The sequence below is a fragment of the Centrocercus urophasianus genome, unplaced genomic scaffold, assembly GCF_019232065.1.
Source record: "Centrocercus urophasianus isolate 14NV4802_14NV808 unplaced genomic scaffold, USGS_Curo_1.0 seq_10, whole genome shotgun sequence".
In the NCBI taxonomy this organism is placed as follows: domain Eukaryota; kingdom Metazoa; phylum Chordata; class Aves; order Galliformes; family Phasianidae; genus Centrocercus; species Centrocercus urophasianus.
The window spans coordinates 70,305,284-70,318,815 of record NW_024884142.1 but is presented as its reverse complement, the minus strand read 5'-3'; the positions used below and the strand labels follow the sequence as shown (position 1 = coordinate 70,318,815).

The 13,532-nt window shown below is 42.0% G+C and overlaps 1 long non-coding RNA gene across 6 annotated transcripts in view; it reads left to right on the top strand.

Moving 5' to 3' along the window:
- LOC122165121 overlaps positions 1-13,532 on the top strand; it is a 58,225-nt gene that overhangs the window by 8,028 nt on the left and 36,665 nt on the right. For 5 of the 6 annotated variants that reach the window (XR_006170403.1, XR_006170401.1, XR_006170399.1 and 2 more), the window contains exon 3: positions 11,277-11,426. This is a non-coding gene — a long non-coding RNA (uncharacterized LOC122165121). Of the gene's footprint in view, positions 1-11,276; positions 11,427-13,114; positions 13,216-13,532 lie in introns of those variants that run through there. The other variant, XR_006170404.1, reaches the window with a different exon arrangement.

Genomic DNA, 13,532 nt, shown 5'->3' with positions numbered 1-13,532 from the left:
GGGGAATAGGAATATTTTAACCAGAACAACTCTCAGCTATCTAGTGGTCAGTGTAAGCACGATCTCCAGCTCCTCTCCTGCTGTTTTGCAGAGGAGTTGTACACAGCCTAATTCACTTGGCACTGACTTGGCGCAAGGTTGAGCACTTTGCCTCGTTTGTATCCACTCTTGTAGGCTACTTTTTTTCTTTTTTTTCCCCCTCTTGTAGACTACTTTTACAGCGTTGCTGTTAGTGTTTCCTGATGTTGCTATTCTTTTGCTTGTTCCCAATTCTGCTATGCCCATGGGACCGCGTTTCTCTGCACCACTCAGCCACAACAACAAATGAAGTGCTGTTCATATACTGATCCTCTTCAGGAGTCTCATGCCACTAAATAAATCCTTACCTCTGAGATATATGCCACGGACAGTATTCTACAGTCCTAGCTCTTCTACAGCAGAGAAATAATTCCCTTACAGCTCTGCCTGGACTTCTGTTCCAAAGATCTCAAATCTAGGTGCAAGTTTAGTAGTGGGCACACCAGCGAGCCATGAAGTTGACGTGAGCACAGTGAGAGGCTGTAAGCACATCTGACAGGGGAAAGCTCAAGCTGCAGGGGAAGTTAATTGGCCCAAGTGAGGAAGAGAACAAAGAGCTGGAGCTATGCGTGTAACAGTACAGAGCAGTAACGTTTCCCTGCCCACCGTATCAGGCTCATCACAGGTTCACCCACAGGAGGGTTGCGCATTTGTTTTTACAGAAGATCTCAGGCGGAGATGAAGCAGCCAGAGGCTGGGTTAGCAGGAACCACAGCAGTCTCTTCCTCTCCTGTGCAGGTAGCCTGGAGCAGTATGGTCAGACTCCACATCAGAGGAAGCATGTAATGCTGAAACCATTCGGCCTGCGGCAACGAAAGCACAAAGAGGTGTGAAACCAAGTTAATGGCAGCACACCAAGCCCTGTTTAAAAACAACATTTAAACAAAGTGAAGGACCTGAAGATAGAGCATTGTTCCATTTCATTGTATACCTACCATCAGTACCTCCCAGAAGAAGAAAGGTTATCTCTAATGATCACTGGCTTAAGTCTTACAATGGTTCCATGTCCTTGGTAAACATTAAGAGTTCTAATTGTACTATTTGCTCCCTTTTTTTTCCTCTTCATTTTATTAAAAATCAATCTTGTCTCTAAGAACTGATAACAAGGTCCAGTAGGTGAACCTAAAGCTGAAACTAGGACATTCTAGCTTAAAAATAACTGATTAGGATTTAGGCAGGTAAGTCACCTCTGAAAAACCTCTGAGGCCATAGATACTCACAATTACCAGTTAAAAACAGATGCTAAACTTGCATGTCTGGTTCAGAGAGTATTACAGATAACCTGAAGGTTACTCTCAGGCATTAACGAGCTGCACTGGTGAGTGTGGATTTTCGCACTGAAAACCCAGAGCAGAGAAATTGCTCAGCATCACTTAGATCTGAGGAATGGCCCTGTGCTCTTGTCAACTATTGTATACCTAGGGTCAAGCCCAATGGTGCTGTCCTGCTTTCAATGTAAGCAGGAAGAGATTAGAAAAAGAACTCAATGGAAGGCAACAAAGATGATAAAGGGCCAGGAACATTTCCCTTATGAAGAAAAGCTGAGAGACCTGGGTCTGTTCAGCCTGGAGAAGAGTGAAAGAGGATCTCATCACTGTTTATAAATAACTAAGTGTGAGAATCAAGTCCATGGGGTTGGACACTTTTTGGTGGTGCACAGCAACAGAACAAGGGGCAATGGGCAGAAACTGGAAGACAGGAAGTTGCACACCAACACCAAGAGGAATTTCTTTACTCTGAGGGTGACAGAGCTCTGGAACAGGCTGCACAGAGAGGCTGTGGAATCTTCTTCTCCTGAGATGTTCCAGACCCAGCTGGATGCTTTCCTGTGTGGCTTGCTGTGGAGAACTGCTTTAGCAGGGGGTTGGACGCAATGATCTCCAGAGGTCCCTTTCAATCCTTGTGATTCTGTGAAAAATCCAAAGAAGGGCAAAGTGGAGTGAAAAGTTCTATTTTGGAAGCAGAAGTCTGGGAAAATCTTACTGTGCAGAGGTCAACGTCTGTTTTTACATAAAAAATCAGAATGTTCATTTGGTTTTGAAGTGCTTAAGTCTGTTTAAAACTAAATGTTTTATTCCTTATCAGTGGTCTTTGAGATTGTGGTTAGCTTTTGTTGGTCTGAGTTCTCAGTACTCATCCCTCTCAAACCATCAACCCATATGCGTGCCTCATTCTCTCTCTTGGAGAGGCAGCAGAGCTGAGGGAAGGAAGGAAAGTGGCAATAATAATTTCTGCTGAAAATAAGACTGAAGATGAATGTCCATGCAATTAGCCTAAGCGTGATGAGAGGGCACAGCTTTTGTAGCTGGCCTCTTGCTTAAGGCAGATTGTCCTGAAATTTTCACTCCATCTTACTCCAGATCCTTGAAGCCCTCCAGCTGAGGTCACTCCCTCTCACCCCATCCTCTATTTGTATTCTCTTCTAATTTGCTCTCTCTTTGCATTCTCTCTGGTGCACTGGGGGTGCCACACTTAGAGACAGAACATCACTACACACCCTCAAGCTATTACCCATATTCTGCATCACACTGCTGATGAACATGGTGGGAGAGAGCAATTCCTCACTTTGGCAGCAAATCACTGAGGATTCATTTTGATTCTGCACAACTACCTCCAGATACTGGAAGTTCAACATCTTAGCTGCAAATAACTATCTAATACTTCTATGTGCGTGGCACACATTTCTATCCCTGTTCCAAGGATAGAATATTTTTATAAAATAAAGTCAGATTCTAGTAAGAATATACATCCTTTAATTGAGACTAAAAAAATACTGTCTGGCCTGGGATAAAGCACAAAGTGCTGAAAATACAACACAGAGAGGAAGCCTTCAGCTCTGATCCCAGTGATACAGCTGATTGCGTAAATGTCTGAAATTGCAGCTAACATTTTGTAATTGCTCAACAGCATTCTGGGTGGCAAAAAGGATATCTCTGAAAACCCTTACAAATAGAGCCCACAAAGAGCCACTCTCTCATTTGAATCCAAAAGCTGCATCTACAGTGCTTTCCACTTGGTTCCCTCCCACTCCCCTTGCTCTCTCAAGGCTGAGCCAGCTCCCCTGGCAAGCCAGCAGCCTCTCCCCACATCCCCGTGGCTCCCTTGGCAGCCAGGCAGAGCAGCCACAGGCTCTGCTGGATAGGGATGCACAAAGGTCTCCACGGACTCTTTTGCAATACATGCCTTGGAGGGGAAACAGCAGAAATGTTTATGGTGAACATGTTATTACAGCCCTCATTGTTAATCCCTGAGCAGCTCCAGGAATGTTGCTCTGCTGATTTTGCCACCCTAGAAACCTACTGGAGGCACTTCATGTGCATGTCCAAGAGTCTTCCAAACTTCTAGCCAAACAGCAACAACTTGGATTTGCACCCAGATCCCAAGTACCATCAAATACTGCTGTAATTGCCTTAAATCTACTGGAATACATAACCAGCAACAATTTAGTTTTCCTTACCTACACCAGAGTTTTATGTCAGCTCACCTGTCCAGGAAATTAGTCACACACGGATGGAGCCAGGGTGAATTCCCACGATAGGTGGAACCAGAAAAGCCATAGCCATCTCCCTCAGAGCTCTTATTCAAGGAAGGCTGGATCCAGGTCCTCCCCAGAAACCTGCTAGAAGCCAGGTGAGCTGCTTTGAGAAACTTTGCAGGAACTGATTGCTCCTCCCAGGACTGCTGAAGTGAGAGCAAGGGAGGAAGAATCAGTCACCTGGAGGGGATGGCAGGACAGGCAGGAGACGCTCAGTTAACTTGCTTTTCTGTCTTCTTCTACTTTTTAAAAAGGACACTCATTCTGCTCAGTGTAGCAGAACCAATTACACAACACAGGTTTCTGATCTCTAATTACAGTGAATGCATTTGCCTCATTACTGCTGGAGGGAAAGAAACATGCAATGAAGCCACAGTATCTGTGACAGCAGTGTCATGTGCCACGCTGATCAAAATCTAGTTCACTGCTGAATTTCAGTGTTGCCCTTCTGCATAGTAATTATGCCTTACAATTAAAAAAGACTCACCATCAAGGCTATATACAAACAAAATATTTTCATATGAAGCAAGGAACTCAGTTAGTAAAATATTGTAACATTTATTAATAATCTATGGCAAATATTTTCAAAAAGTCTAATTATTTTAAGGGCCAAAGGATAAAACTTCTGTGAGAACAAATAGTCTCATCTTTTACAACTGAAACTAGGTCAACACTGAATTATCCAGCCAGCTTGAACAAACAAATTGCAGCAAAATTAAAAGCTGCTATCAAATTAGATCCCCACCCTCTCTTGATAGTCCACCTCAGAGTGGAAAAAAAACCCCCTAAGCAACAGTAATATCAGAATGTCATTCTTGTGAGAAGGAATTAGGGACTGTCATGTTGCTTTCCAATTTCTGAACTAGAAAGAGAAGGTTTACTTCAGAACAACGAGGCAGAGAAACAGCAGGAAAGTTATAGCAGCAGGGTGTGGAATTCTTTCAGTTTGCCTTTTACTGAAAAAGACTGCTTGAAATAAATTCATGCTGGTGTCAAACCACAGTGAATCAAGAGCCACAAAGCATTTTAGCAGTTCTAGGTTGGTGTCTACTCTATTGGGAATTAAATTCCTCTAGAAGACTGCCTTGCAGGAGTAAGAGGGAAAAGAAGAACCTTTGTGGGCCAGAAAGATGGAGCTTGAGGCTGCTCTTGAGCTGTTATTGCCTGTAGGTATGAGGGGGGCAGGAGCAGAGAGAGCAGACTTTGCTCTCCCTGCTCAGTGGCTCTGCTTTACAGAGCTAAATAAGGATATATAAGAAGTGAAACGTATAGAGAAGCCTTGTGGTACCAAGTACAGAAGGCTCATACATTGCCAAACAGTATGACACCTCGTGCTTTAAGCACTGATTATAATAGAAATAAAAGTAATAGCTCCAAAATTAGAAGATTATCAGTAACAAACCCATGCAGGGCTTCCTGGGCGAGAACAGCTGTGAGAATACCAAAATCTGGCTTAGCCATAGCTAGGGATGATGTGACAGAGTCCGAAGGCTTTTTCCCACTCAGTTATGATGTTTAGGAAGAAAGTAGGCTAACACTCAAAACGTTCTAGTTTGGCTCAGACTGCAAATCTTGAAGTAATGCAGCTCTGTGGCAGCTTTTCTGAAGAGCACTATTTAATAAGGTTGTAAAGTCAGTGACTTAATAAGCCTGCTTGTACTTTATGACTTGGGCTTTCAGTACCTATGTGTTTTCTTTAATTACATTAGCATATCCTGTTGTCCTTAAGGATTCCTGTTCATGCAGTTACTGGGAATCTGTTCAGTGTTTTCACGTTTGCTACTCAGTGCATGAATCCAGGTCTCAGGTATTAACTAAGTGCCTCCTCTCCAAAAGCTTATGAAATTGTTCACTTGAAGTGATGCATTAGCACTCATCTTATTGCAGTGCTTGAAGTCCTTCCTGTAACCTTATAAAGGACACAAAGATTAGAATACTTGATCTCTGCCAATGAGTTTGCAAAATATTTTGAGGAAAAGCTGCTCTACAATTTGCATTAAAGTAGTGCAAGCTGGGTCAAATGCAGGTACAGGCTGTTAATTTGCTTGTTTGGAGCTGATTTTGAACTTCCAATATAGTTTCAGTGGAAATTTGCAGTAGATCTACATCAAACTATTCCTGAGGAGGAGAACTCAAAAGGAAGCAAATAAGATGTTAATGATAACAGGAAGGCCTGGTGTCATTAAAAGGCTAGTCTATCAGTACATTTCATGAAAAAGCCAATGTTTCTCGCAGAAACAGCAGCAATAGGAGTCTCATTTTTAATTTCTTTTTTCAGAATGAAATATTTGAAATGAACATCCAATGAGAAACAAGAAATAGCTTGAAAAAAGGACAGTAGTTGCATCCCCCTCTCTCTCCTCATTATGTTTTAAGTAAACAAGCAGCAGTGAGCATTCCTGCACAAGGAAAATTCCAATCATAGAACCTATTTTCATCTATTTACATGACCCACGCATTCCCTCCCCCTAATAGAGTTCTGTTTGTTTAGTTCTGGTTTTGTTTTTAACCATTTACATTACCATGCCTTTGGAAATGGAGGCAAGTGCTGAAAAGCAGTATTTCAGTGAGGTGAGCTCAGATGAGCACTTCAGAATATGAAGACTGATTGGATTATTCATCTGCCATGTTCATTTCTGGTTTGCCTGTGTGTGATAGAGATGGGCAGCACCAAATGCTGGCTCCTCTCTACTTATTACTCCCAGTATCTACTGAATTAACATGCATGAGTCCCAAAATAAGCACAGAACAGTGCCTTGCCTGCCTCCTGTGGCCCAATTCCTTCCAAGTTTTGCTACATGGCTATGATGGTATCATTCTACTCTGCCTCCACTGGCATACATGTTTAGAAAGAGTTCAGCAAAAGCTGCAACCTCAGCCTTCTCCACAAAAGCCCACCAGAAAAATCACTTGTAAATGGGGCAGCACACAGCAGCAGAGGGCAAGATGCCTGAATTTTTGCTCTAGTTAGGGCCACTTTCACAGCTAACATCTATGATAGTGAGATGCAGATGGAGGTGGCTGCTCTGGAGCACTGAAACCCACCTCTAGCTCTCTAAAGAAAGATCCAGCCGTCCTTCTTGCACACAGAGTGCTAAATATGGCAAAGCTGCAACCTTCAGCAATATCACAAGAAGAAATATAAACCCAACAAAATACAAAAATACAGTTTTTGAAATATATTCAATCATTTATAAAAATAATTCCGTGAGGTTTCACTGATTGTTTTGCATAATAGAGCCCTTAATAAGCTTTTATTTCAGACGCTAATTTCTTCCTCATTCCAATTTGAAAACATGCTGATTGAAATAATACTGAAGCTGCTCTTTTGCATAATTACACACAACTGCTCAAAATTGTTGGTTTCAAAGTCTTCAGACCCCAAATATCAAGTACACCAACAGGCAAACACTGGTGGAAAAAGATGTGAAAATGTAGGCAAGCAGTCCCCCAGTAGCTTAACCCACAACAGCCAACTATCGCAGAAGGTACTGTGTTATATGATAACAGATTCTGAATAACTGTAGCATATATTCTGAATACTTAGCAGCTACTTCTATTGTGAAAACAGAGATAAATATTACAAATAAATTTACCAAGGACTTAAAGAATGGTAAATTCTCCTGTTTTTGGATCAGAAGCCGTTCTTTCATTGAGCTTGCCTTTTCCTTTATGTCATCCAGTCTGTTTTATCTTCAGTGTTTTTTGGTGTATAGATGATAATGATCCAGAGAATCTAAATTACAAATATATCTAAATTACAGGACCTCACTGTCACTCCTAACAGTCATCCTAACCTGAATGAATGCTATAGTATTGGAGATGGATTTTTCTGGATTCTCTCTCGAAAGCTGTAGTACAAAGACTTTCAGAATTCATCTGGACATACTGCTCACAGTCTGCTTATTTTTCGGATGCCACTGGTAATACTGAGATTGTTAAAAGCTTTGTCCCAGGCAGATAGAGTCAATCAGGAAGGACAGGCAGTCTGGGTACTGAAGATACCAGCCACCTGAATCCATCAAGCAAATGCTTTTACCCCTTACTCCCACAGGGAAATGCTGAGATGCAAAAGCCATTTATACTTCTGTACTCTTTCTGTCAGGTTGCCTCGCTGTAAAATCTCGCAGTGTTATTATAATGCTGAAAAAAAATCACAAAAAACAAACAAACAAAAAAACCCCAAAAAAACAAAAAAACCCTCCAAAACCAAACAGGTGCAGTTTTAACATCTAACAACACAACACAAAAAATGCCAGTGATATGAAAGTGTACCTTTGTGTTTTCAAATATTTCTTTCCTACAGCCTTCCTGAAACATCTATCACATTATTTGAAAACTCCAAAAAGAATGAAGAGTTCTTTTCTTTTTTCTTTCCTTTTTTTCCCTTTTCCCTCAGATATGGGGTTCTTTGCAAGTGTATCCTGTGTTGTTACAAGTAATATTCCAGTCAGAACCAAACTAATTATTTGTTGATATCACCTAAAATATTTTACTTACAAACTTACCATGACTCCACTCACAGCTTCATTGCCAGAGAGCAGCAGAAAATATTTCTACCCATTACATAGGCATGTAGTGAAACTCAGGATTAAGTGATGTGCTTAAGACTATGTAAGAAATTTATTAGATAGCAGGCAACTAAATCAGTCTCCCAAGGTCCAGTTTTGTGCCTCCTAAAATCTTTTCTTCTTTTCCAGCTTACAAGTCCACGTCATCACTTCAACCACTTCCATCTCAGTTGTGCTGTATTTCTTTTTAAAAAAATAGCATTCTCCCCAAGTTAGCAGGTTGGAACAGGACGTGGTGGCTGAGAAGTAAACCTGTGCTTTGTAAAGAGATAGCTCACTGTCCACAGACAAGCACAAAACACCCCCCTTATGTCAAAGTCAGCTACTCAAAAAGTGTCTTCACTGAACACAAGAGGAACAACTCAGTTGCCAGAGTTACTGTTATACCCTGCTTCCTTCCCTCCACTGCAGTAACTGGTTCAGTATCATTTCAACCATGCTTACAGCCAAAGTTTTGACAGCAGCTTTGCCCCATTGACGGGACATGCAGACTCATTAAACATCGTGTTTTACTTCTGGACCCATTAGTCATAGAATCATGGAATCATAGAATCACAAGGTTGGAAACGGCCTACAAGATCATCTAGTCCTACTGTCTTCTCATTACCATTGCTACCACAAACTAAACCAGATCTCACAGCTCCTCATCCAGACGCCTCTTGAACACCGCCAGGGACGGCGACTCCACCACCTCCCTGGGCAGCCATTCCAGTGCCTGACCACCCTCTGAGAGAAAAAGTTCTTCTTATGTCTAATCTAAGCCTCCTCTGGTGCAGCTTGCGGCCATTTCCTTGGGTCCTGTTTGCTGCCTGGGAGAAGAGGCCAAACCCCTCCTCATCACGACCTCCTGTCAGGAAGTTATAGAGTGCAATGAGCCTCCTCTGAGCCTCCTCTTCTCCAGACTGAACCATCCTGGCTCCCTCAGCCACTCCTCATAAGACCTGTGCTCCACATCCCTCACCAGCTTCATTGCCCTTCTCTGCCCTTTCTTGAAGTGAGGGGCCCAAAACCGAACACAATGCTTGAGGTGCTAAGTACAAGGGGAAAGCAGCTGACTCCTCTTCTTGTTGCACTTTTGTTTTGTGGCTTTTGCTCACATAACTCCATGTGTCTCTGAGTGTCAGTTATATTCTATTTCTGAAATCCAATGGAAAGAGATCATCAAACTGCAGCTGGACAATAAGCCCAAAGTGCTACGGGATGTGCAGCATACCTAAAAATAATACCTTTCTGTTTGCCCTTGCAGTGCTAATATCGGAAAGTCCTTATTCTGACAAAACCACAGTGGATGCACAGCAGATAAAGAAACAAGGAACCATCCACTCCTCTTGTCTTGGTGTCATTTCTGTTCAAGTCACTTAATGCCATCACAAGTCAGGACCACAAGATTTGTCTCCTTGGAGGTACAAACAGCACGCATCCAGCTTTCAGAGTGGTTGCTGAACCTCTGGTCAAGTCTTGTGTGAGATGTCTCTAATTTCCCCTGAGTCAAGATGCTCAGATGGGTCTTCTCACAGAATGTCACTGATACCTGGAAGGAGTCTAAGGGAAAATATTTCTTCATACGAACAAGGAGCTACCTGGAGAGAGCAATATGAAGTAAATGCAAACAGTAACATATAAGGCATTCACACAGCTTTTCAAACACAAGCAGCTTCCTGCAATGAATACTAAGTTGCTTTCCTCACAGCAGAGTTTTTGTAAAAATGTCCTGTAAAAATGGCCACAGCCTTTTTCAGCCACAGACAGCTTATTTCTTGGCTGCATCAAAAAACCACTGAGCCAGATGGTTAAAAAGAAAGCCACTAGGAATGAAGGTTTAAGAAAAATAAAATAGTCCAGAATACAAATAAAGAACTGAGAAGCAAGTGAGGTGCTATGTAAGCCTACAGTTGAGGACAACAGCTGGCAGAAAATGAATTTTAAACTCACCCTATCGCTGCCCTGTGGTATGCAATCTACTAACCATATTAGAATTCGTGTCTGTGATGCTAAGTGCTCTCCAACAAGAAGTGTCACAGAGCACAGCCTTTTTTCCTTAAAAAAAAAAAAACCACCAACTATTTCAATTTGCCCTTCTTACTTGTGTTTGAGTGACCTTGAAATCCTGAGGCACTCTTGGAAATTCTGCATCCATTGAAGACTTTTTACAAGCTTTTATATGGTTTCAGCCATGCCTTTACTGCAGGATCCTCAAGCCTTTGGTCCCTTATGCTGTGTATTTCTTCTTAAGGAAGATCAGCAGGTTTAGAGTCTTAAAATGTTATTGTAAGTACTCAGGATAGCAATTACTTTGAAGTACTTCAGAAAGGGCCACAGGACACACTGTGCACCCCTCTGTGCTGGGTATCTTAGTGTCTCTGGAGGGTGCTGCTTGTTCTGCTAGCAGGACATCTGCCACACGGTCTCCCACGGATGGAATGAAGCAACTGCCCCAGGTCTGTGTGGATATGAGACCATTCCTGGGACCAACGTTCCACTTGACCTCTAGCTGCAGGGAGCACAGGGAAACACAGGCTGTTCGGAAGCATCCTACTGAAAACCCACAGGTCTTCACAGTCAATGCATGGCTGCTGGGGCAAAGGATTCACCTCCCTGGTTGCTTCTCACCAGGGTGTCACAGCTATGGAAGGTGCCACGCAAGGATGGGCAGTGCCAGATAGATTGGGCAGCATGGCCAGGCTGTGCAAGGCTTGCTCTGTAGTGCAAAATTCTTTTGGTTCATTGCAGATATTGTTTCACTGTCCTACTGCATGAGCCAATGTGGGTGGTTCTTTTTAATGGGGCTGTTTTATAATGCACGAGTTACTTATTGCTAATGGCCATCTATTTTGCCATTGTAGGTAAACTGTGGGCTATTACCCTGCAGTGAGTTGGCTTGGGAAAATAATGCCCTATTTATAGAAAACTATAAGAGATGATACATTCAATGTTTCTTTAAAAAAGATTAGCCATTGCTTAATTTTCCTTCTTGCCTTCAGCTAAGGGAGAGCTTTAAATCACACAGAAGTTGAAAAGAAAAGAAGGTTAATGAAGGCATTTTGGGGGACGCCAAGAACATTTGAAATTATTTTCATCTTTCTTATTTGCAGACAGAGATGACAACATCCACTGTACGGTCAGAACACTTCTGTGCCTCTCCCATCTCCATTTCTGCCTGGAGGCAGGATCTGGTGGCCGCTGCCTCTTTCCACATCGCTGCGTTTCTTCACGACTGATTTCCCCTCGTGGCACAGTGACAGGTATTGTATGAAGCCCAGTGGAGCTGTGAGACTGTGGCTAGATTTTGTAACAGATTTCTCAGCCGTGCCTGCTCTGCTGAGCATTGTTGCTTTCCTGCTGCTCAACAGAGCGTGAGTGTAAGGGCCGGACAGCAAAGCACGCAGCCACCACAGGCAGCTTCAGCCTCTTCTTCTGCCGACAGAAGCTGCAATTACATTGTATTCCCATGTGGTCCGTTGATACAATTTGTTTCAGTGTATGTAAATAGCAACCAGCTACCATGGGTATGATGATATCAGATACTAAAAATACACTGAAGTGGCTTTTGGACTTACTGCTGCATACTAGGAAGGAAATTCATCTCCTGAATTAATTTAATTCCTTACAATCACTGCAACATTCAGAAGAATATTAAAAAGATCTTTAAGCAAAGTCCTCAAACTGTGAAGTCAAAGACAATGTGAATGATAGGGTACTCATTTATCTTCCCTAACCCATGCTGTCCTAGCAGGCAAGAGATCAGAAGCAGGATTTACAAGCTCTAGGCCTGTTTTGTTCCTGTCTGCTATATGACCTTGTGCAGACCACGGAAATACTCCTAGAGAGTCCTGCAAAGAATTTAGTTGTATTTTAATGGTTACTCTCCCTCTTTCCTCTTTCTTCACTGAGCTGCTGTGGCTCTTTTTTTTTTTTTTTTTTTTTTTTTTTTTTTTTCTTTCTTTTTAATTCTATAAAATCTGGTTAGGAAAAAACCCCAAACATAGAATCATAGACTCATCTGAGCTGGAAGGGACCCTTAGCAGCCATCTGGTCCAATTTTCCTGCAATGAACAGGGTCACCTACAGCTAGATCAGGTTGCTCAGAGCCCCATCCAGCCTCAACTCAAATGTCTCCTAGGATAAGGCATCCACTACCTCTCTGGGCAGCCTGTGCCCGTGCCTCGCCGCCCTTATTGTAAAAATCTTCTTCCTTATGATCAGTCTAAACCTCCCCTCCTTTAGTCTGAAATCATTTCCCTTTGTCCTATCACAACAGGTCCTGCTAACAGTGTGTCCCTCTCTTTCTTATACCCCCCCATTAATGATATGCATAATTATCAGAAATATTTCTCACCCTTTACCAATTTCTTTTTAAAATCTTTTTATATTAAATGTCTTTATTACACTCCTTCTGCAGCCATTTGCCTATAGAATATTGCCATTACCTTTGAGAAGTTGTTTCCCCTTAATCATTACCTTCTATTTAAAACCTCAGAACTTTGATTAATCATTAGGAATTCTCAGTGTATGTTTTTTTAAAAAAACCAATCCTCTCCTTTCAAATCATCTCTTACTTGCTACCTACTGTAAACAATCTGCTCACTTCTATGATGGTAGATGCTGACATTCTATCTAGCTGAAGTTTGCTGCTTGGATCCTTAGTGATTCAAACCTTTTGCTCTCCTCTTTTCAGTGCATCCTTTCTACAGTGCACTGAATTGAGCTACCCTAGAAAAGCAGTGTGACAGTCTCCTTGCTGCTCCCACATCCCCAGAGGATTCCTGTGGCTTGATTCCCAGTGCAGAATATGTACTAAGCAGCTCAGCGGTGCCCTGCAGGAAACACTGTGTTGCTTCCATGGGTGACTTAGTAGACATGCCTTTGAAACTTTGGGTGCTTCAGTACAGTCTCTGATTCTTTTTGTTTTATGTTTATGTTTTGATTACAGCCTCTTTTCCATTAAAAACACGTTCAGGACTCAAGGGCAGAATCAGAACTCTGGCTGAAATTCACTAACATCAATTCTGTAACATCTCAGCCTTTTTTTTTTTTTTTTTTTTTTTTGTTAAACTTCAAAAAACAAACATTAAAACATTTCTTTAAGCTAAATGAAGTTTATGCTTTAAGCTTCCTTGGGTACCTACATGAGATGTTACCTCACAAGTTCCAATTATTTTCTACAAAAATCTCTCTTCTCTTTTCACATTATAATTGTCCCTCTTTCTGGCACTGAAGAACAATTTCAAAACACAAAACAAAACCAACATGAATAAGAACAACTCATTTCCTCTTAGGATTTCACGACATTTTCAGCCAGTCTAAGATTCCGGGTGGCCTCATTTGGTGGTGCTGAGGAATGGGGATGC